This window comes from Diabrotica undecimpunctata, chromosome 2 (assembly GCF_040954645.1).
Source record: "Diabrotica undecimpunctata isolate CICGRU chromosome 2, icDiaUnde3, whole genome shotgun sequence".
NCBI lineage: Eukaryota > Metazoa > Arthropoda > Insecta > Coleoptera > Chrysomelidae > Diabrotica > Diabrotica undecimpunctata.
The window spans coordinates 167795190-167821168 of record NC_092804.1 but is presented as its reverse complement, the minus strand read 5'-3'; the positions used below and the strand labels follow the sequence as shown (position 1 = coordinate 167821168).

Sequence of the window (25979 nt, the reverse complement as noted above, 5' to 3'; positions counted from 1 at the left end):
TAAAACCCGTATTCTTCGTTATCCTATACTGACCTCGGTAATGTTTCAGTAATGATATATTTATATAACTGTAAAATAAATGTTTGCGCTATAACGCCCAAAATGAAATAGTGCATAAAAAAGACTATACAAATAAATCAGTAAGTTATATTTTAAGTAAATTGACCATTTTTGAAGACACAAAACTGTCTCAGATAATAAATTCCAAACGAAAAACTATAATGTGATCCATATTTAAATTGAAAAAAAAAAATTGAAAGAATTGTTCATACGAATATACTTAAAAACAAAACAAAAGAAAAGTTTAGAATTCATAATCACATATGTCTCAGGAAATAATCCTTACTATTTCTATTCATACCTCTTAGTATTGGACAAGAAAGGAAATGGGTGTTGTCAGCATGGGTCAACAACTATGCATGTTGCATATGAAATGAAAACTTTTATTTCTTTCACAACAAATATTTATATGTGTTTATGAAATATCTGCATGAATTATTGATTATTATTGAAGTTTATAAAATATATTCCCACAATCCACGTAGATATGATATACAGAGTGTACAAAAAATTAAAAAAATATTTTAGAATGTGGAACAATTGTATAATTTTGAAGATGAACAATAAAGTCGGCATTAATTGAAAAACTGTAGTTGTGTGAGATTTTTCTATTAGACAGAGAGAGCAACGCTACGTTCGAATAGTCGGAAAATACCTTCCAGTCTCTCACAAGATGTAATCAAAGTCGCCTTTAGAACGGTTGTTAACGAATAAAAAAGATATTTATCAAATTATAGGTTAGACGAAAGACAATTATAAAAGCATTACTGGAGCATCAGTAACGGCCGTATACTTATACCTAAGGGGAAAGTGGAGTAATTAGGTAATTAAGAGATTTTGAACCATTTTTCACATAATTTCATTCAGCGCTGAGTGATTAAAACTTTCATTTTTTCATTGGTACATAACGAGGAATATAATAGAAGTTGCTAGGTGTGGTCTCGTAAGTATGTTTAACAATGTAAAAAATTAATAACCTATAATAACCGTTGCAGTTGTTTACTAGAAGAAAAAACTATTTATTTATTATGATTGATTTCGAAGAAATGATTGTTTTAATTGATTATTAGTATTGTTTTCTTATCTCCAACTTAGTATGGGGAGAACATGTCCAAGCGTACCTAAGGATTTTTGAACTTTGTATTATTTCGAGGATCTTCTTTCAGTTCCCATTACCTAATGTCTCTTCTTAATTTTAATCGAATGGATGACAATTACGAGCCTCTTTTCATATCAGTTGGCCCAACGTTAGATTGATGAGAAAATTAAATTTTAGAGAACAAAAATAAAAGCGCAGCGTAAATTTTTAATGCATCGAACATTTTTGAATTTCCTAATTATAGAAAATATTTTATAACGTAATCAAAACTATTGGTTAAACAGAATAATAATAAACTTAAAAAAACGCATAGAATATGTAATATTAACAAAAAATTTTGAAAGTTTACCAGTGAGTTAGATCTCCTTTATTTTTAATAACATCGACAATTCTTCGAGGCATAGTTTTTACCAAGTTCTGACAAAATTCTTATGTAAACGAATCCCATATTTCTTGCAATTTTTCCTTCAATTCGTTGACGGACCTGGCAGGATGTTTTCTCAAAGCTTTTTTCATTTCGCGCCACAAAGTCTCTACAGGGGACAAGTCAGGACTGTTAGAAACCCATTCCAGAAGTGGTATGCTGCCATCTTAAATCCATTTTAAACTCTTTTTTAAAACATGACAACCTGCGCCGTCCTGTTGGAAGACAAAAACTTCCGCTGATGTTAAACGATGTTCCATAATCGATAAAAGAGATTCTTCTAAAATTTGCTCGTCGATTTTTCACTATAATGCGTCTTAATGCCCTTCGATCTGCTTCAGCTGTCTTTCAACAGATCTTTCCCCCTTCATACGAGGCGTGTTTTTTAAGTAAGTACCGTTTTGGAATTAAAAAAAGACGTGCAAAGATATGGCAATAATTTTATTTTTACATGAAAGCCTGTACTTTAATCTACTTTATCACATAATTTCCGTGAATATTGAGGCACTTGTCATAACGTGGCACCAGTTTTTGAATACCCTCCTGATAAAATTCTGCCGCCTGACTTGTTAACCACTGCATCACAAATGTTTTAACTTCGTTATCGTCTTGAAGACACTGACCGCCCAGGTGTTTCTTCAAGTGCTGGAACAAATGGTAGTCGCTGGGCGCCAGATCAGGGCTGTATGGAGGATGATCTAGAGTTTCCCATTTAAATGATTTGATGAGATCTTTGGTCTGATTAGCCACATGTGGACGGGCATTTTCATGCAGCAAAACGATACCCTTACTCAACTTGCCACGTCTTTTGTTCTGGATTGCACGACGGAGATTTTTCAATGTCTCACAATAAGACGCTGCATTGATTGTCTCATTACGAGGCAGAAACTCCACTAGCAATACTCCTTTTCTGTCCCAAACAACTGTGCACATGATTTTCCGGACAGAAATTGTTTGCTTAAACTTCTCTCTTTTGGGTGATGATGAATGTCGCCATTCATGGATTGTTGTTTCGATTCTGGTCTGACGTAGGCCACCCGCGTTTCGTCACCAGTAACAATTTGGTCTAAAAAATCTTCACCTTCACTGTGGTACCGCTCAAGGAAAGTCAATGCACTGCCTAAACGTTGGGTTTTGTGCAAATCCGTCAACATTTTTGGAACCCAACGTGAACACAATTTCCGGTAATTCAAGTTCTCGGTAACAATGCGATACAAAACACTACGAGAATACTGAGGAAAGCAGTCGGACAATGATGAAATTGTAAAGCGTCTGTTTTCTCTCACCTTTTCGTCCAAATTCTGCACCAAATTTTCATTAACGACCGAAGGACGCCCACTCCGTTCTTCATCATGTACATTTGTGCGGCCATCTTTAAATGCTCTCACCCATTTCCTGACTATTCCATCACTCATAATGTTTTGTCCGTAAACTTCAACGATCTCACGATGAATATCGATCGGTTTTACGCCTTTAGCACTAAGAAATCGTATAACAGCCAGTACTTCACAATCAGCGTGATTCACGATTGTTGGAGGCATCTTAAACACTGGAGTAAACAAGTATACAATGAAGAATCAGACTGTAATGGCGTCAGTGCGTAGACAAGAGATGTAGGTAACCAGCGCTCATGTGCGGAACGCCGACTGTAGCGCTGCGGCGGCAGAATCGCAAAACGGTACTTACTTAAAAAACATGCCTAGTACCTCAGAACTTGTCGATTTTGAGGACCACATTTTGCAGCTTTGTGGACGATTCCGATAAAAGGTAATGACTTTCAAATTTGTCACATTAAAACTTTAAAGTATGTTCTTTCAAATGACGCTAATTAGATATCCTAATTGAAAACGATGTTTAAATCTTTGTATGTAGGTATATTTAAAAAGCCCTTAGAAGGGCTACATCAAAAAACACAAACGTTGTCGGAATAATAATTCCATCATCAGGTTAAAAGCCTAAAATAAGTATAAACCATTTAATTAAAGCAAACGTGATTGAAATGTTGACCAGGGTTAAAAAAGCAAAATGGTTATACTTACAGGTAGGTGGCCTGAGCCACCAAAATATTAGGGTAAAACCCATTACAAAAATTAAAGTTACCAAAAAATGTACGTTGTTGTTAAAAATGAATGATGTTTAATATTTTATTAGATTTCACTTCAGGCAACATATAACCATGCCTCACGTGAGTACCAGCGTCCGGAGGGTAGACCTCTTCAAACGGACTTCAGCTGGTAACTGATTGACAAGATACCTATGAACGGTGTCGAAAACAGAATGTCAGATGTTAAAAATGATAACAGCAATCCAAGTGTTGGGATTTAAAATTGCTGTTTAAGATTAACATTTCAATCACGTTTGCTTTAATTAAATGGTTTATACTTATTTTAGGCTTTTAACCTGATGATGGAATTATTATTCCGAAAACGTTTGTTTTTTTTATGTAGCCCTTCTAAGGGCTTTTTAAATATACCTACATACAAAGATTTAAACCTCTTTTGTGATACATGGTATACAGCCAGCTGCAGGAATTTATTTTCCTTGTGGATATCCTAATTGTTAGAAACAAAGCTGCAATCAATTTAAAATCAAAAGAACTAACTTCGCCCCAAATTTTTATTTGTAAAAAAATGCAATATGAAAAAACAATTTTCGTGTAGGCAACAAGATATTCTAATTGTTTATAAGCAAAAAATCGACATGTTTTTGGAAAATAATTTTGCAATATTAAAAATTGTTGTTCTTCAATTTTTTTTTTAACAATATTGATAGGCTATATCTTCTGCTTTTATAAACTATTTGTAAAATTACTGTAACTTCATCATTTTCTGACTAATATTGTTACAAAAAAATTTAATTTGGGATAAACAAATTAAATAACTTTTTTTCTATAGCTAATGTTAAAGTGTTGCTATAACAACTGTTTTGAGTAGATAAAGTATCACTTTAACCGCAAGGGTAGATAAAGTGACACTTTAACAGCAAGAGTAGATAAAATGTTTTAACTTTTTTTTATTCAATAAAATTTACAAATTCACATTAATGATTAAAAACAACTGAAATTTTACAATTAACATTATTAGAAATATCTATTTTTGGAGCATCACAACTTGTACTCGTTTGCTTAAACACTTGATTCGAGGTACTGGATTGATTTTCTGATCCGCCAAGTATACACTTGGATACAGCAATCTTATTGCTTATTGACTTTTTAAATAAAAATTTTTTATAATTTTTGTGCTAAAAATTACAATTTTCTTTGAAATTCTATTTTTCACCTGAACTTGAAGTCTTGCTATAGAAAAAAATGTTGTATTGCACACGACGATAAAATCGCATTATCTTCTCGAGCATAATTAGCGTCTCGACTGACGTCTCGACGCTTAAAAACGCTCTCGAAGATAAAGTACAATTTTATTGTCTTGTACAATAAATAACTATTAAACTATTTGACCGATTGCTTTGAAATTTTGATCATACTTTAACCAGTACAAGAAGCAATATTATGTGCAATATGGAGACTCTAAATTTATTTTTAAAAAAGTTACTAACATTTTATAAAAAACCGAAATTTCCCACTTATTTTGGAACTTTCTAAGCAACAAATAAGAATAAAAACCTTTAAAAAGCGCCATTTTGAATATATATTATATGACCTATAAGTTTATTACTCTTAAATTTGTTTCAAATGCTTCACTTTTTGCTAATAGAGGAAGACAGTAAAATTTACCGTTTTTTAACATTAATTTGTTAATAGCTAATTAATTACAAAAAATCGACAGCATGAAACATATAGATTCTTGTTATAGAGGCCCATGCTACTCTTATTATAAATTAGAATGTATTGTTTTTAAAATTATTTCAATTATATAGTTATTCCACTGGACACACACACACAACGATGAATACAATCCATCTGGGAACATCTGTCCCTAAATTTTATTGATATTCTTTTGGAAAAACAGGGTTGAACCACAAATTCTGATAGATTTGCATTAGAATACCCAGAAATTACTAGACGATCTCTATGAGAGCTTTCTTAATCCGGACCTGAATGACCACAACTTGACCCTACTTTCACCCTAAATGTTTCACCCTTACCGAATGTCGCATCTGTTAACTTCTGTATGCTTCTTGAAAATGTGATATGTTGGAACAGGTTTGTTTTATATACCACTGATTTAAATATTCACGTCTTTTTTAACTTTCACACCAAGAACATGTCTTTTCCCTCTATATTTTTGAACATTTATATTTATAAAATATATAACTCTTCAAGCTGCTTTCTTTATTTTCCTTTTAATTTATTTGTAATGAGTTTTTTGAAGCTCTTGGCTTTGTTTTGGCAGGCAAAAGGAATAAAAATAGATCGAGAATATCACCGACGATATAGTCGTATTGTAATAGCTGAAGATCTAAGAAACGCAAGAGAGTTATACCCACACAGAACATCAGTATTAGTGGATAAGAAAGAGAAATCGTAGATAAATATAAATAGCTTCTTCTTCTTCTTCTTCTAGTTCCATGACCGTTATCGATCGTTGGATATCATGTTGGCTACCATATTCGCTATCGTGACTTTATTGACAGCAGCTCTAAATAACGATGTAGTTGATTTTCCATACCATTGCCTTAGATTTTTCAGCCATGATGTTCTTCTTCTACCAGGACCACGATTACCTTGGATCTTTCCCTGAATGATCAGATGTAAAAGATCATACTTTTCAGGGTGTCTCATAATGTGACCGAAGTATTCCAGCTTGCGTTTCTTTATTATATTGAACAGTTGTGTTGTTTGGTTCAGCCGTCTAAGGACCTTCTCATTTCTAACTCTGTCGACCCAGCTTATTTTCAGTAGTCATCTGTATACCCACATCTCAAAGGCTGTCAAGCGTCTAAGGATAGTCTCAGTTAGTCCACGCTTGCACTCCATACAGCAGGACAGGAAAGATGTATCAAGATGTCATTCGAACTCTACGGTCAATGCTACGATCGTGACTGCAAAGTACGTTTCTCCTAGCTATAAATAGCTAGGATATGAAATTAGAATTGGTAGGGAAAATCATACCCATGAACTGAAAAGACGAATCGGTCTTAGGGTGGGCAACGTATGGAAAACTGAAAGAAACTTTTAAAAGTGAGCTGCCTATATGCCTGAAAAGAAAAGTTTTTTATTAATGCATGCTACCAGTGTTGAATAGGGAGAAGAAATATTGAAATTAAGGAGGTAGGGTATTTTTTTTGCATTTTTTTTATATAATAGTGTATAACTCTTCAAAACGATGAATACAGAGCGTTATCAAAAGAAATCAGAAAACAGTGTCGCAAAGAGAAAGCTGATTACATCTCTCAAATATGCAGAGAGATAGAGAGACATGGCTGTAGAAATGAACCGAGGGATTTATTTCAGAAGATTAAACTCCTTACCAGAGAATTTAAATCTTAAACTTGGTCTGTAATAGATAAGGAAGGTAATCTAAAGACGGATACTGGCGAAATATTGGAAACATAGCAAAACTACTGTGGCGAGCTATATAAAAATAACGAGGTACCAGCAGAAAATCAATGGCGCTCTGACTACCCTAGAGAACCGACTGTCTTACTCGCTGAAGTAAAACATGAAATTAAATCGCTAAAGAGAAATAAATCCCCAGGAATTGATTCAATACCGGGTGAAATAGTACAGTTTTTTACTCATGCTAGTAAAGTCTTGTTGCATATCATCAAAACCAGATTAAAAACCTATCTACATTACCAAATACCTCCGGAACAAGCGGGGTTTGTAAAGGCTAAAGGTACACGGGAACAAATCCTGAACCTGAGATAACTCATTGAAAAGTCTAGAGAATTTCAAGTACCTATGATTATATTTATGCTTCGTTAACTACCAAAAGGTATTTGATTGTGTAAGCTGGATAAATCTTTGGTCCATTAAAAATAGGCACATCAATGCACCTGGTGACACTTAATAAAAATCTGTACCAGTCCAATATAGCAACAGTACGACTAGATCAGAAGTTCTTAAACCAATTCTAATTCTAAACCAACTCGAGATTAAAAAAAGGCTGTCCACAGTATGTCCGCAACGTATTCAGCTGAGAATTCAGCTGGAAACTCATTCTGCGAAGCTCTCAGAGCAGCTGAAGATAGGGACCAATGGAGAAAGAGAGAGAGAGAGAGAGAGAGAGAAAAAGAGAGAGAGAGAGAAAGAGAGAGAGATAGAGAGAGAGAGAGAGAGAGAGAAAGAGAGGGAGAGAGATAGAGAGAAAGAGAGAGAGGGAGAGAGAGAGAGAACTCTTCATGAAAATCCAGTTAAAATTTCAGAGTTTCAGAGTGATCGGATCAAAATTGATGGAGTTATAAAGCATGTAGAAGTGAGTGAGTTAGATGAGTGACTGAGGTGAGTGAGCACTTCAAATTGAAATTGGAATGAGTACAAGTCTCAAGTTCTCATAATTATGCACTCGCGGCAGATAGCAATTGAATTACTAGATCGAAAAAAAAGTGTTCGTCGAAGGCAGGAGTAAAAAGATGCTCTAGTCTAGATATTTTAGTAGAAAACACGTCGCTATAGGCCTGGAGTAGACGATACTTTGTGAGTATAAAAAAGTATGCTTTTTTTAAGTCGGTGTTCGCTGTAGTATCTCAAAAACTACTTGGTTGATCCTTCTCAACTTTTGCACACTTCTTTTATAGGTAAATTACTAGGACGCATCGTCGAGGTATTGTCCATTTTGTTGTTTTAATTACATCAAATTAGTCAAATTTTAGCAAAAATTTTCGAAAATTAAAAAAATTCGTCCTTTTTTACTTCTAAAATTTGAAAAGGCAATAAAATGAACAATATCTCGACTTTGCGACCTAGGAAAACTCATAAACTAACGAAATCTTTTTGGTTTTTTGTCAACAGATGATCCAGTGACGATGAACACCGCAAAATGACTTTTTTCATCTTGGAAAATTAGTTGTGATTTGCTCAATTTTTAATATTTTTGCACCAAAATTTTAAATAATACTCTTGAAATGTTGTACTATAATGTACTAATGTTATAAATAAATTTATATTAAACAATTTTTCAAAAGCCAACTTCAAAAATAGGGCTAAAATATTGAAAATAAACCCCCCCTCACCCTTAACAAAACCTTCGGCTACCAAATTGAGAAGGCTTTTCCTTAAATATTTTTTCAAAGGGACATTTTAAAAAACCGAGATGTCAGAAAAAAACAATTTAATAAAACATACTTTACCCATTATTGGGCCATTCGTTAATTCGTTTTTGGACGATCGTTTATGTTCAAGAGTAATCTTTATATTACTTTCTTTGCTGTTTTACAAACTATTCATAAAACTAGCATATATGCACCTACCTATAAATATGCGTACACATAATGCATCAAATTAGACATAATAACAATAAAAATGCAGAGTTTGTCAACCTTTGACGGCTATCGCAATATTCCTTTGTTTCAGTGCTAATATTATTGATCTTTTCTGTTCAGATATTTACTTTAATGGGTAGGTACTTGAGCGATGAATGCATTTTATGTACGTCATGTCGCCGAACCTTGAAAAAAATTTATTCATATGTATTCAAGTCATAACGTACATTTGCTTATGTATGTGTGTGTTCCAAATTGATTGTACCGATTGAAATCGTGTCTTATTGTTTGTTTTGTGTTCCATGTATGTGTGCCAATCTTTTTGGCAATTAAAATATTTCCATGTTGAAAAGATAAAGGGTTATCGAAAAAAAAAAAAAATTAGAGCAAGCCTTATAATCAGGCAGTATGGAAGGTTTATTCACTATCACGCAAAGAATTCAAAACAATTACACATGCCTGTGAAATATTATTTTTTGAAAGTTGTTTAAAATTTGAAAACTGACTTTTGATAACTATTTATATACTTTTCAGCGCTGATTTCAAAAATGCAAACCATTTTTGTCTATAACTTCGGGTTTTCTCACAAAGTAGGGAGTATGTTTGGCTATAATAAGAAAATCTTAAAAAAAAAGCAATTTTTCACCGTTTTCCATCGTTATAAAATTTAGTATATTTATTAATCATATTCTAAACTACATTTCCAGTACACTTACATTTCTCTTTAAGCTCATAAGTCCTTATAATAACGCTTTCGCTTTTTGTCGAAGCTTCTTTTACTACTTTTCCGACAGTGGACTCATTGAGGATCATCTCTTTTCATCGTTCAGCAGTAGTCTGCTATCATGCTCGCGTTCCATCTTCCATTGGTATCTTCTTTCCATTTCTTTGATGTCTTCGTAAAATCTTTCGTCCTGCCCTTCACTGGCATCACCAGGGTTTGCCGGGAATTAGTCAAGATGTGTCAGCTTCTTAAAGTTGTCGATTTTGTTGCCCAAGAAACAACTAATTTAAAAGATATCAATACCGACTTTTCATTTGTTTAAATTTTTTCCACAAAGTTGGGATCTGTCATTAGTTTTCTAATGTCCGGTCCGACAAAGATTCCTTTCTTTAGCTTTCCCGTGGATAAACCAGGAAACTGTCCATAAAAATATCTGAAACACTCCCCCTTTTTAGTCATGACTTGACATTGTTTCATCAACCCCAACTTAATGTGAAGTGGTGAAAGTAACACCTTTTTGGGATCCACAAGGCTTTTCCTCCCAATATTTTTAACCCCTACTTATAAGCTTTCTCTCAAGGCCCAAGCTTTTTATAGTGTACTGTAGTGTTGCTTTCTGTCTTTGCTCTCCCATTCATAGAGAAAGCAAGGGAACTTTGTATAGCCACTTTGTTGACCAAGCAGCAATGAAATCACTTTTAAATCACCAAATAGGATCCATTTGTGGTCTGAATAGCAGAGTTTGCTTAAAACCAGTTCAAGGTTTTCGTAACATTCTTTGGAGCGGACCGAGTGTCCAACTGGTGTAGAAGCATACTTATTACCGTTGTGTAGAAGTACTGCTTTAAGGCTTGTTTTTGAAGAATCAATAAAAAGTCTCCACTCCACTCATTAGGAGCATATTCTAGTTTGAAATGTGCCATAAGTCCAGAAACATATCTGCAAAACATCAGGTCATCTTCTTGGGAGAAGAAAGATACAAATTCCTTTTTCCTACATCCAAGAAAAGGTAAATGTTTATTTTTCAATCTAGATTCCAAACCTTTAGCCGATTCTTTAGAAAGGTCTAGGTCTATTACTAAATCGTTCAGTTCAAATTGTGAGAATGGAATGGTATCGATTGTGCCAGGATCGTAGCAATCACTGTCTTCTTCACTATCACCTTGCTGATCCAATGGCTCGTGATCATCATGTATTTCATCTAAAGGAGAGAAAGGGTATTGGCTGGTGGAGAAGGTATTGGCTTTTAAGGTCCATGAGGGAATGCATGAGAGCGAATTGAATGCTAGGGTAAGAAATATCCTTTTTGTTTATCAAATTGAAAAACAAGAACAAAACAGCAGTTATCACTATGATTTTTGGGCTCCATCCAAACCATTGGTATTTCAAAACGTAAGGACTGCTTTTTACCTTGAAACCATTGCCTCAGTTCTTCAACACACACTGAACAAACTTTGTGTGGGGCCCAAGGCTTATCTTGATCGCCTAACTTTATACCAATATAAGCGAAACATACTTTTTAAACGAAATCGGAAACGTTTCTTTGTTGCTTTTTACGATAACATCTTAACGGTTTAACGGCAAATGTAACAGAAGCAATCTGGCGAGTTTACACATCCTCTGGTAGCCAACACACAATAACTTATAACAATATTTATGTGTCCACATAAATATTGAACAAAATAGGAGATAGTATACATCCCTGTCGGACTCTGTTTAATATTTGGAAAGAGTTCGTTAAAAGATCGTTATTAATGCGGATTTCTCCTGATAGGTTCCAATCATCATCATCATGCAACCTCTTCTGTCCACTGCTGGACATTTTTCGCCACTCTTCACGGTTATGTGCTTCTTGTTGCCATTTCTTGGATATTCGTCTAATGTCGTCCATCCAGCGTGTTGGTGGTCGTACTCTGCTGCGTTTGTCTTCTCGTGGGCGCCAGTCAATTAGTTTTCTGGTCCATCTTGTGTCTTTCAGTCTCGCTATGTGACCTGCCCAATTCCATTTCAGCTTGGCTATACGTTCGACGACATCACTGATACCTGTTCTTTTCCTTAAGTCTTGATTCCTTATTTTGTCTTTTTTTGTCACGCCGAGAATTGATCTTTCCATGCGCCTTTGTGCCACTCGCATTTTTAGTGCTGTTGTTTTTGTGAGCGTGGGAGTTTCTGCTCCGTATGTCATAATAGGAAGAAAACATTGGTCAAATGTCTTCCGTTTCATAGCTCTCGAGATGTTGCTCTTAAAGATGTCTCTTAGTGAACCATACGCCGCCCAAGCAAGTGTTATTCGTCGTTGAAATTCGCAGGTCTGGTTGTCCTTGCCTATTCTGATTTCATGACCAAGATATGTATGTACTTTTCTGTCAATTCTACCACTTGATTTTGGATGATTAGGTGTTCGCTGGGAACTAGATTTGTCATAAATTTGGTCTTACTGATGTTCATTTTTAGACCTATTGTTGAAGATACGTTTTCTAATTTTTGTACCTCTGGTGGTATCATGTAGTTTTACACGCATTGTGGCGTTTTGGTATAGTGTTTGTACTAACTTTGTGAGATTCCAATACAGTGCTTTTATTATATTTCTTATAACCTTTTACCGTTAATACCGATTTCCTCTAATTCTTCTAAAAGTGGCTTATGTCTAACATTATCAAAGATTTTTTGATAGTCAATGAAGCATATAAAATCATCAATGCTTTTTGGTCATATAACTTTGTACACGCAAACTAAAGAAAGCAGTGCTTCTCTAGTGCCAAGTCTTTTGATAAATCCGTGTATATATAAACTGTGTATCTCCACTAATATTCTCGCATTTTTTGTATATTTTCGAGCTTCGCAACCTTTAGGAGTTGTTTTCTTTAGTTTGGCGACAAAATTTGATTTTAATCAACGCAATCAGTCGTAAATTAATTTAAAAAGATAAGTAAGTTGTTTAATATCGACCTGTTTTAGTTTCTGCGTAAACTTCATTATAACCTGGATATAATTGCAGTTTTAGATTAAAATTCGAGTGACATATCTAATATGGTATAGTGATATATGGTTTGACAGTTATTTGTGATTGTAATATCTCAATTTATACTGTAAATTTATAGTTTAGATTAATAAAACAAAAATCAATTGATATTTTAATTTTTTACTGATGTAATTAACATTCTTCATACACAACAGTCGTTGTATTTGTTTCTTAACCATTGACTATTGTTAACCTCAATTCTATATTACGAGTTAATGTTATAATCAGTGTGACAAAAGCTTTAATTAAATCCAGTATGCAATTGGTCTGTATAAATTGTCGGATTTTACAAAGACTCACGACACAAACAAATAAAATAAATTGTTAATGGGACATTATTGATTCCAATCGATAATTTTATTGTCGCTGTTGAACGTACAATGATTTTTGACCTCATTTTCCGAATTTAATTGGTACTCCATAAAATGTGTATTTAAAATTTTAATACATACTTAATATATATCGGGAAATAATTAAAATCCAAGTAGGATGTAAAGTTTGATGGATTTTGATTTATTAAATGGAAATGGTTTTGGGTTATTATTGACAAAATTCCTTGTTTTGGAAAATGTACTGAAAAAGATCATGCAGATTCAATGACAGTAGTCTTTTGAGCATATGTTTGCATGTGTCCTAATACAAACTTGTCTGTGTTGTCCATTATAAAGTGTCTATGAAAAGAAGATAAAAAAGGAGATGGATAGAGAATGCCCAGAACAAAAACGCTGCAGGCAATGTAGAAACCTATACTCATTTTGTTGTCTACGGCTTAATATGTATTGGTGATGTCACGCCTTTTTTAAAGTTTCCATAAAGATTAGCATTGCAAAGATTCGCAACCAAGATAATATTGAGGTTAGAATCAGGCAGCGGCATCTAATTTGCACATTGATTATGTACTCGCATGTAGACGTTAATTTAGAAAATTAGTTCATTAATTTTGAACGTTCCAGTTTTCCTCACGCGAGCCGTAAATTACTTTTGATTAAAAATACACACGTATACATAACCCGACGGTATCTCTAGTAGTTGGACAAAAGAAATGAAAATAAAAGTATTTAGTACAAGTTGATAAAAAATATTCATAACACTACCTGTATTTTGAGTGCTAGTGAAGCAAGATAATGGATATATTTGTTTATCAGTTGTTTGTTTATGCAACGTACACTTGACGGTGTCTTCCAGTATTGATAAGAGGAAATATTAACTGAAAAACCTAAAGAAAATTTTAAATAGAACAGTCGTGTATGCAATACTTAAATACTTCTGCTATACTTGGTTTAGAAATGCATGAGAGTACAACTTGTAAACCTCTCTAAGAAATTTATGGTGCTTCTTAATAATAATATTTGATACCTGAACATTTTTTGTACGTACTCACATTATCGGTTACTGCAACATTTCTGAGGAGAAAATGTCAAATACTTTTGAAATTCTTCCTCACTCGTTTATGACATTACGTTTGGAATTATCAGATATGCCATAAAAACTTCTTCTTGTCTCTGTTTTTATTTCTCCTGTCCCAACAACGTATTCCAAGTGTCTGAGTTCCGGTTGGCAAAATGTATATTTTCTAAGTTTAGCTGTAATCTAGCCTTTCTAGTATTCGAAAAACTTCTTGTAGGCGTTTAAATGCTCTTGGAGTGTCTTCGATATTACCACGATATCATCAAAGTAGGCGAATGTGAACTCTATATCGCGAAATGTTACTTTATTCAGTAGGCGTTGGAAAGTTGCTCCAGCGATGTGTAGGCCAAATGGAGTAGTCCTAAATTGAAAGTGGCCCTTTCTTGGTACGCTAAATGCTGTTACTAGGCGGCTGGTCTCTTCCAGAGGTATTTGGAAATAACCTTGTTTTAAATCGAAGAGTTGACATAATAACATTTGCCTCTTTGCGTCTATCCAGAATTTCCGATTTTTCGGGTAACGGATATGCGTCCGTATTCAGCTCGTTGACTTTTCGAAAGTCGATACAAAACCTGTACGAATTGTCTTTTTTCTAACTAGTAAAATCGGTGAACTCCAACCATTTGTGGAGCTTTCGATACTTCCTTCTTTTAACATCTTTTACATTTCTTGGTTGATGATTTGTAACATTGCGGGGTTGTGCCGGCTATACGGCTGCTTGACGGGGTCGCATCTCTTTAACTTCGTGTTTTAATAAGTTGGTGGTGTCCTTCAAAGCGTTAAATGATTATTATTTACATTTCTTGGGTCTGTAAATTATCGATTTCACAGTCGGTAGCTAATTTCTTACTTAGTTCCATCGATGAACCGTTCGCTAGTTTTGTTTTTTCGTTATAGCTTTCTAGAGAATCCTTGTTTGTGCAATTTTGTCTTCGACAAAATTTTTAACAGTCCCTGAATCAATGAGCGACTTGTATGTTCTATGCCCGATTTTAAATGATGCAAAAAGTCGAAAGACGTTTTTCGTTGGTTGTGTAACGTGAGAACGAACGGAGTCGAATCTTGCTCCACAGACTGGAACGACTCCTTATTTCTCCGTTTCTTATTCGTTTCCTTGACGACTTATCCAACAGTCACTGCTGTAAACTCCATCTTTGCCACAACAGAATTTTTTTCCATGGATTTTCCAATTTTTTCGGATTTGACCTGGCATTTTGCATCTAAAGCACGTGCACTTGGCATCGTATTTTCTTGGGGCTATACGTTCCCGGTGTCCGTTAAGGAACTGCCACTACATTAACACTCTAGCAGAAGCGGTTGGCCTTCACTGAGGGAGTTGTTCCCAGATTAACACCCTGATAGAACTCAACTCTCTTGTGCGAGTCTTTATACGGTTGTCGGCCTTCTCTAGCGCATCGATGGAAGTGGTACTCATCGGTGGGAATGCGTGTGTACGTAGTGTTGGTGGACGGTGGCGAGCATATATTTAGAATGGAAGAAAAAATGGTCCAAAAAAACTGTTGAAGGCAATAATGCAAGGGAAGATACCCACATGAAGACCAAGAAAGCGATGGGAGAATGATGTGGATGAGAACGCAAGAAATCTTCTTGGCAGTTGATCGTGGAGGAGAATGGCTGCTGACCGTAACGAATGGATTAGTTGGCTGAGGGAGGCCAGGGCTTGAATTGGACTATAGAGCCATAGGTGCTTCCTTGTTGGTTTTACTCGGTTGATTATTACTCGGCCTGAAGCTTCTCTACGTTCGGCTTTTTTCTCAGATGTTTCTAGTACTTTTGAAGATTGTTTTTCTATGGCACAAATTGGATTGGCTCATTACCCATCTGCCTTTATGATAATTGGTATATTGCCGAGATTTACAAGTATATTGTAACAATTTATTTATATATGGATCGGGTGTAATAATTAAAGATAACTCCACCATCCGTATGCGACACTGTGTTAAGCTTCGTGATTCAAAGCACGTGGTATTCGTGTGTATCGTGATATCTCCACTTCATGGTTTGTTCCAGTTTCACTTTTAACTTCATGATTCAGCTTCTATTCTCTTCTCTTGTGGTTTTCTAACAGGCCTCTGGCCAGCGTGTGAAATGTCTGCTTCTAGTTACGTAGCCGGGACCTACGCCTTTACTGTTAAATTAAATTAGAAATTGAAAAATTTCTGGTGTCCGTGTAGGGGATCAAATCCAAACTATCTGACCTGATAAGCCTGTATCATAGCCATTGAGCTACGGCCGCAAAAGAATTTATTGGTGACGAAGATTATCTGTGTAGTACGCCGAAAACCATTTTTCATTATGTGGTTTTGGTCTAAATTATGATAATGTTTCGTAAAGAAGGTAATGTCGCTATGATACTTATAATTCATTAATTACCTACCGAATATCAAAGAAATGTGTTCAGGATTACATAGTGAGCCTTAGAATTTAATAATAAATTAAAGACATCATTCTAAACAATCCACTTTCTAATAATTTTCCTTTTTAAATCCAATCACAAACAAGTTATAAATATAAATTGATACGATAAAATAAATTTTGCCTTGCCATTAACCAGACATTATGAAATATATTTCGGCAAAACTTGAAAATAAATATTCTTCAGTGTTTGATTAAAACAATTATTTTCGTCGATGTACACGGTGAAACGGACTTCACAACCATATATCGAACAAAGTGATTGCTAACTTGGGTGAGGCCATCTCGACAAAATATTTATTATTCGGATATAATTTCTCCGCCTTGGGCAATTATTCTAAAAAGCACTTACGCTTTTTTAATCTTTGTTCATCGGCGACTCGCCGGGAAACTAATGTGTGAAAAAGTAAAAGTATTTTTTAGCACTTTTGTCGTGGATAAAAAATCAGTCAGCCGTGCTGACTATGCTGCCACCGACAGATAGAAATAAGCGATTCCATGTTCTCATTTTTTCGGTGGCTCTTTATAAAATAGAGAAAAGACATTATAATAATATACAGTAAGGTCTCGTTTGATGCGGTGGATACGCTCCACAGAAAAGCGCATATAAAAAAAATTGCATAAAAAAGACATTAGGGGAGAAGAGGGAGACTTGATCCCACCGTTACATTTTTTCAGATAACTTTTTTTATAACCGATCTAGAACCTTGATAATTTAGTTTAACATTACAAATTTATCAAAATTTTGGGTGTTATACACCCAAAGTGTACCTACCTCTTCTTGTTTGATAATGAAAAATAAATTTAAAGGATAGAAATTTTACTTGTGGATGTAAGTTTCATTTTAGGGGAAAAATTATGTAAAATAAATCCAAAAATAGATCCAATTTCTATTGAACACTATGACAATTTCTTGAAAATTGTCCCAAGTTGTACTGGTACCATAAGGACACAGTTTAAGAAAAATATAGATTTATGTGGTTCTTGGATTCATACAGCAATACTTGTCTAAAGAGTGTACTCACATCCTCCTAATTTTTCGTTTTGAAAGCTTTTATGCTGGAAACATTTACAACTTAAACTTTTTCTAGACATTTACAATGTCCCTCGTATGTACAACAGTGGAAAAAGGCACGCAATGTCTGGTCTCGGTTTGATACGGCAGTTTTTATCTTTGATTCAACAGGAACGCCTTAAAATTCATCCAATCGATATAATTATGAAAAAGAAAGTTATGTCTCTGGGTCACGGTATCCTCGTATTATTTACCAATGCTCAATAATTATACAAGTGATTTATTATATATATATATATATATATATATATATATATATATATAAGAAAAAGGAGTACTTGTTGACTTGTTTGGAAACAAATAAATATGTTTGGATGGGTTGGAGTCATTAAAAAGGGGCTATTAGATATTCCATAATCAGGCTTTCACTTGCAATAATTGCAAAAAAGTAGTAACTCACCAAATAAAATTAGGTTTGTTAATAAAATTTTGCTGCTACACATACTTAAAAAACAATATTATAAAAAATCCTTGATCTAATAAATGTTTTTTCTTTGAATTCTTTTAGAAATGTAATCTTGAAATAATTATTTAAACAAAAACAAATGAATTTTTATAAATTATAAATAAATTAGAATAACAACCAATAGACCAATGAATGCCTTCATCACGCCAAATTTTAATGTTATTAAAATCCATAATATGGTCTTTGTCGATTACATGCTCTGCCAAAGCACAAGATGGTTTTTATATTCTACAATCACTCTCATGGGAAATATACGATTTGATAGATGATAGTTTTAGAATATAAAGATGAAATAGTTTTGATGTTTTTGTTGCTATTTTTATATTGTCAACAACCTTTAGTATTTGTATTAATTTAGGTGTTAATGATGGTATATAAGGTAGTGAACGATAATAGATGTTCTGTTTGTTGGATACAATGTTCTGAGATTTAGCAAAAAATGATGTTAAGTTATTTATATTAACAGTACTAGAAAAAAGTATCCTATGTAGCATATTTAAAGGATCAGATTTCTCAATTAAAATAGTTTTCAACAATTGAAGATCTTCATGTAGGTAATCTGGATAAGAAAGCCTTAAAACACCTTCTTTTAATCCTGTTATAAGGTTCATTTTCATCCTGTTTGGATGATGTGAATAATAGCTTATAAATCTATTGCTACACATGGGTTTTCTGAATCTTCTGGTTTTCAACACATTATCTGTAGTTCTCTTCACCTCTTCCTCAACCGCGAACTGTATATAATATGTTAATTATGATTATTGAAAATGTTCACTGTTTCATGAATTTTGTGTTTAGGAAGTGCCAAAACTAAATCATCTACATACGTTTTAATAAAACTAATGGAAAAAGTGCAAATGTTGATACAATCATTGATAACATATCTACTTAGAATGGGTGAAAGACTAGATCCGATAGGGTTACCAAAAATTTGTTTATACAGACACCATTAAATATAAAAATATTAGAATCAAAAACAAAGTTGATAAGTGTTTTGAAATGTAATCAGTATCAAGTCAATATTAGTATGTTAAATCTCATTCCAATATTTTGCAACACATGATTAAATCTAAAGGTAAATTGGTAAATAGAGATGTTACATCAAAACTAACCAAAATATAGTTTTGTGGTACTTAATTGAAAATTATTGATGGAAGAACTAAAGTCAAATGAATCTTTAATGTAAATATTGTTGTTTAAATTATAAGGATTAGTTAAGATGTCTGTGAGGAGGAGGTGCTATTGGTCCATTAGAAGGGCATATATTGATAATCCACCACCTCTAACACAATCGATTTTTATATAAGATAATAGACAGCTATCGGTCAAAGATAAAGATGATACACAATCAATGGAAAATCCTCGTTGATAGTCTTCACATAAATTAACAACTAGGAAATTTATAGATATTTTTAGACTTACTATATTTTCGTTATTGTCAATCAAAATGACTCGCTCTGTAACTCCGAAATCGTATTAATTTAATATGTATATTGTACATATTTTGTATTCAAATTAATAATAAACATCCTTAACAAAAAAATGACCATCTGAAATATAAACAGTGATTTGGTTTTTAAATAACTACCTACTTCTTTTTAACAATTGCGTTCTAATAATGGCATTTGTTATTATTATTTTTGTTAAATGAATGTTTTAAATCGATTCAGTTGTGCGGATACTGTCACGTTTAACGCAGTGAAAACCGAAAGGTAACGTACTAATTGAATACTTGTTTAAAAATTGAAAGTTTCCTTTTCCTTTATATATATATATATATATATATATATATATATATATATATATATATATATATATATATATATATATATATATATATATATATTATGATCTGCTTTTCTTGCTTATGATATGATTAAGCTCACTTTTGTAAATTAAACTACTTTAATTATTAATTATAAAGCAAATCAAAAATAAATAAAATTATGCAATAATTCAAAATTCTCAGGGTTCATTTATGTGGATTGTAGTATTTCTCAGTTGCTTGCTTTATGCAGAAAAAACAAGAAAAATAAATATAGTAAACAAAAATTATAAACTTTCGAGTACAATTTATTTATTATACCATAAAACAAATAAAAAAGATCAAATGTTCTTTTAACTTTTATCATGTACGAACTTTCTTATCTAATTGCCAAGAAAAAGAATCTTTTATTTTGTTATCTTCTTTTTGAACCAAATTTATTTAATTTAATGTGAAATTTGCTCTAATTATTACTTCTTAAAGAAAAACAAATTTCTCCTCCATATTTCAACAATTCTGCCGAAACTCCGTCCGTTCCTGGTGCTTTACTGTTTTTTTAGTTTCTTTATTATTTGAACTACTTCTTCATAACTCGGATTTTCAATGTGCTGCCCCGCCGTAAAATAAATTGTCTCGTTGTGATCATTTCCATTGTCTGCATTTAGGTTTTCCTCAAAGTATTCTTTCAATCTCATTATAATTTTTTGTTTCTCTGTTAGTAGTTCTCCGTCCTTGTCCTTGCATATTGTCCATTTTCGTCTAAATGACTGTGTGCTTTCTTTTATTCTTTTATAGAATTTTTTGCTCTCGTGTCTGTTGTTCTTGTGTCTTTGTTGGACTTCTGAATTCTTCAACATTCCATTTTTTAATTTGGTTATTTTTCCCTTTTGTCACTGTCGCGATTTTCTGCCGCAATTTTACCCCCACAAGATAGTGATCTGAGTCAGAGTTCGCCCCGCAATACGTTCTGACATTAGTTATATCTGTTGCTCATCGTTTTGAGATGAGGACGTGGTCAATTTGATTGGCTTCATTGGTTCCTGGTATTTTCCATGTTCCTTTATTAATATCTTATATATCTATATCTGGAAGTTAGTACTGACAACTACATAATTATTTGCTGTTGGAAATTGTGCTACCCTAAGTCTCCATTTTGACTGGTTTCATTATGCAGACTATGCTTCCCAAATATGTTTACGGAAGTTTCTTCTTTCCCCACCTTAGCATTAAAGTCGCCTAATGTTATAACAGCATCGTGTCTTTGGATTTTATCACATAGTTCCTGAAGTTCTCCATAGAATCTTTCAACCTCGTCTTCATCAGCCTCTTCCGTTGGTGCATATACATTAACCATTTTCACGTTATGCAGTTTATCTTTGAGTCTTATGGTGCAAATTCTGTCTGATATTGGTGTAAATTCGATAATGGCTTTTCGCAGTTTTTTGGTTACTATAAACCCTACTCCTCTTCCACCTTGTCTCATTTCATTTCCGGAGTAGTGTTTCTCCCTGGTTCTTTCATCTGATTTCCTGCAGTGCCAATATTTCAACCCCAAGTTTTTCAATTTTTTCTGTCATACTTATCATAGCTCCTGCCTTTAAGAGGGTTCTCACATTCCAGGTTCCAAATTTTAAATCCATGATCATGTCCATTTTTCTTTGCCGAGTTCGTCCTTGTGAGATCCGTCCGTTTGTTTCATTAGCCATTGTATTCGCAACAATTGAGTTTTACATGGAAGGGTTGTTAGCCCTTCGCTCAACTTCCTATTCATAATAGGAGTAGGAGAGGCTGAATAATGCTAACAGAATACGGCATCATGTATTGCGCTTCACTATGCCTTTAAACACCTTCTTTAGAAATTATCTATCAACTAAGACATCGACAATCAACTAAGCTTGCAAGAAAAACAATAGTACCTATATTCTTTATTTAAAAAATACATATGTATTCATTTAATATCAACATTTCCTAAATATTGTCAACAGTTTCGTGAATTCTTCTTCTTGATGTGCCTATACGTTACGAATGTTGGCAATCATCATGGCAATTTGTATCTTATCTGCAGCAGCGCGGAAAAGCTGCACAGATGTTGTATTGAACCAGATTCTTAGGTTCTTTAACCAAGATGTTCTTCTTCCTGGACCTCGTTTTCCAAATATTTTTCCTTGCAGGATGGCCTGAAGGAGAGCATATCTGGATTTATTTCGCATAATATGTCGGAAGAACTGTAACTTTCGAGATTTGATGGTGGTCAGTACCTCTCGGTTCTTATTCATTCTTCTGAGGACCTCCTCATTTGTGACTCGGTCCGTCCACAGGATCTTAAGTATTCTCCGATATAGCCACATCTCAAATGCTTGAGTTTTCTGCACATATCTTCGTTTAAGGTCTACGATTCAACACCATAAAAAAGGACAGAGAAGACGTAGCATCGCAGCATTCTTACTTTTGTATCATCGTCATCGTATTCGTCAATTATGTCACTCATATTTTATTGCCATTTTTATTCTTTTCAACTAAATGTAATATGCTCACAAAGAACAACGACACTGCATACGCTAGATAGATTCGGATAATTACAGGAGCTTAGAGACCCCTCGCATGAAGTATCGCCCTGCAAGTAGCCGGTCTAATTAGCCGCATTAGATGTTTCACATTAAAAAGTTATTAAAGATTAAAATTTGTCAATATTTTAAATCGGCCGTTTTTTAGTCATCTGGGTTTCTATGCAAAGTACTACAAATCAAGTTAATTTATCATATCATTGGTAAACTTTAATGTTTCGTCTCCAATATAATCTGGAAAAGTTTATTTTTTAACATGAATCATCATATCTATCATACTTTATGGCTTTTGAATTGTTATCTGCCACCTTAATTAGTTTTTACGCTTCTGATATTGCTCGTTATTAATATTTTATAACTAGAATTGTAAGCGATAGCCGACTACCCTGTAAACACCTTCAAACTTTTCTATTCAAATAGAAGACAAAATTTGTTAAGTCACCAACGGTTGTCGTAATGATCCATTTGGATCTCTATTGAATAAATTCATGACCTACCCACATGCTGCTAATTGGTATGTCTAGCCTTTTCTACTTCGTGTTTGATGTACTAGATGAATCACGGAATTTACGAATTGGGTAATACAAGGTTAGTTCTTATGATCGTACTCACTAATGTATTTTTAAGTAAATGGTCATGTCATCTTAACTACTATTGTTTTTATACGGAGAATTGAGGAGACTGAAAATCCATTATTACATATAATCTAAAAATAAATAAATTCAAACCATCTCTTCATAAAAAATCTAAAAAAAAAGAAATGAAAAAGTGATCAGTTCTGTATACACGCAAAAAGAATTTCATTTTCTACTTAAACATTTTTTTTCTGTCGAATCGATACTTAAGTTGATAAAATTTCCCTCAAGAATGAGGCAATTTAATACTGAAACGCCGGTGTCGCATGTCAACTATAGAAATAGGTCAGTGTCGATATTCTCGTTGGAAAAACAGTTTTTCACAATAAACTTCAGAGCAGTATGGTCGACATTCCACCAACCTACCTCTGTTTACTTTACATACGTAGATTAGTTATCGGCTTTTCGAATGCTTTTTCTATGACGTAAAGTTAATGTGATAGTGTTATTGTGTTGTTTTGTAGATCGATGTAACCTACTAAATGAATGGTATGCATGCTGTTAATTTTAAATGTTTGTATTAAATTACTCGATTATGAACCTAGTTACATACGAATCAAAGAGATAAGACGGCAATTTTTGTTACATTGAAATATTTACAAAATCTTCGCTGTCAAAGTCAATATTTTTGTTTGTAATGTCCATCTAAGTTTTATTTAAAACATTGATTAAGTTAACTTATAACAACAAAGTTTCTTTCATTAATTGCTGTTGATTGTTTTATTTTATACGAACATGCACACTACAATTACCAATCTTCTATTATAGTCCAGTTGTCAGAGACGAAAATGCCACTCGAAAAATATCACGAATAAGCTGAATAAGCAAAAAAGATACAAAAACACTTCGAAAAAATTATTATCCGACTGATTGCAACAGAACAACTTAGAAAGGGATCCTGCAGCATCCACAAGGAATAATACGAGGAAAATAACAATACCATACATAAAAAGAGGATTATTAGAAAAACTTAAAACGATAGGAAATAGATTCAATAATGAACAAGAACGAACAAAGAATTGTATTTATAAAGTACCTTGTGAATACGATCATTTTTATTTAGGTGAAACGTCTTCTTATTCTTCTTTTGGAATCATAACCCTGGATGGGTCTTTGCGTGTCTGGCTATGTCCTTCCATTCAGATCTCTCTTGGGCCCTTCTTCCCCATTGTCTTATATTCATAGTTTTCAGGTCGTCTTCCACGTCATCCAACCATCTCGTCCTGGGAATTCTTTTTTTCCGCCTTCCTACCGGCTTCCACTGTAACATCTTTGTCGTTTTCGTGTCTTCTTGTCGCTGAACATGTCCCAGCCATGACAGTCCTTGACTTTTCACAAATCTTACCCTTAATCTTAATGTCATACCCTTCATTCAGTTTAACCTCGTCATTTCTCCTGATTCTCCATGTGCCGTCTTCCTCTTGCACCATGCCATATACTTTTCTCAGTATCTTTCTCTCGAATGTCCTGAGTTGGGCTTCCTCTTTTTTCGTCATTATTCAGGTTTTACAACCATATATTACTACGGGTCTAATCAAAATACTGATCTATTCCATATACCATCAGATATAAACTTTTATTAGTTGTATATGAAGTGTTTTAAAAATGTGATTTTTACTCGAGAGTAAAATATTTTTAGGTAACTTACAATTATTATTGTAAGGAACTTGTAAAAACATACTGAGGAGCCATTTATTTATTAGACTACGAGAGTATCAAATTATACATCTACAAATTCAGCTTGAGATAGATCTACTATGGCTATGAAAAATTGAATTTTTCACTGGCAACGAGAACGAAGTGAAACTAAAGAAATTCAAGCGTATTTTCCTTCAAAGGCTGACATAAAATGATGTATTATACTCTCTTGTCAAATCGAGTCTATCCAATCTACCCAAATTATTTGCTTTTCCACATCATTATAAATATCTACTAATTACATATAATTTCTTCAAATATGATCGTGTGATTATACCCTTATAGCCAATAAAAAGTTGTTATTAATGAGAAAAATATAGTATTCGTAATAGTAGATGTTGTTTACATCTCGAAGACAAAACAAAAGATGGGAATTCATATCTTACCGTCGATTGTCTTCTATTCAAATAGGAAGGTGTAATCCGTTACGCAACGTCCAAATTATCATAATGATTGATGTAATAGAACATTAATTAAACAACTAATACATAATACCTAGATACACATCTTACAATTCCAACAGCGTTACGTGTACGGGGTAATTAACCTATATCACAAGAAACACAAGAAAAATATGCATTGCTGACACGAAAAATATTTTTCTGGCTCTTCTACGAGCTTTCTATCTATTGTAGATGTCGAAATATCACACCTACAATAGCAATTAATGTTATGTATGCAGTATCGACATCGACGTGACGATATTACCGATTTTTAAAGTGCTAGGTTCAAAATTATTTATTGAATACCAAAAAGTGGTTTTGTGCCGCTTTTCTCTCGATGTACCAAAAATTCGGGGTTCCCGTGATACAATTATAACAAAAAGATTTTGCTTTGATTTGTGAGATTGCTTCGGGCCCGTGCAAAAATATACAGGCATACCGAGCGATAAGAACTATTCACTTCAAAAATAAAACATGAGAGAAACAACCAATTCTAAAAAGAATATTCACCTACAGGATGGAAAAGTGTAACACTTTTTCTAATTTTTTAACACAGCTTGCTGCTGTGTGAGACTTTGCAATTAATGGATAAGAGTTTGCTTTTTTAGTATTTCTACGTAAAGCTCTGATATTTTGAATGTAAGACAACTGATTTATTTATAGGATGTTTCTCTCGTCTTTCCTTTAAATGTCGCGTGTTGGCATTGAAATTTAGCGATCCCTTTATAGTATGCAATTTAAATGTTCAAGACACAACTACAAGTTCATAGTTTGACATTTC

General features: G+C 33.6%; 1 protein-coding gene across 4 annotated transcripts in view; it reads left to right on the top strand.

The window, feature by feature from the left end:
• Positions 1-25979, top strand: part of LOC140435172 (uncharacterized) — a 405909-nt gene that overhangs the window by 104644 nt on the left and 275286 nt on the right. Inside the window, exon 1 of one of the 4 annotated variants that reach the window (XM_072523927.1) lies at positions 19762-19805. The exons of the other annotated variants lie outside the window; for them this stretch is intronic. The gene's annotated coding sequence lies outside the window, so the exon portion shown is untranslated. Of the gene's footprint in view, positions 1-19761; positions 19806-25979 lie in introns of those variants that run through there. 4 annotated transcript variants of the gene reach the window in all.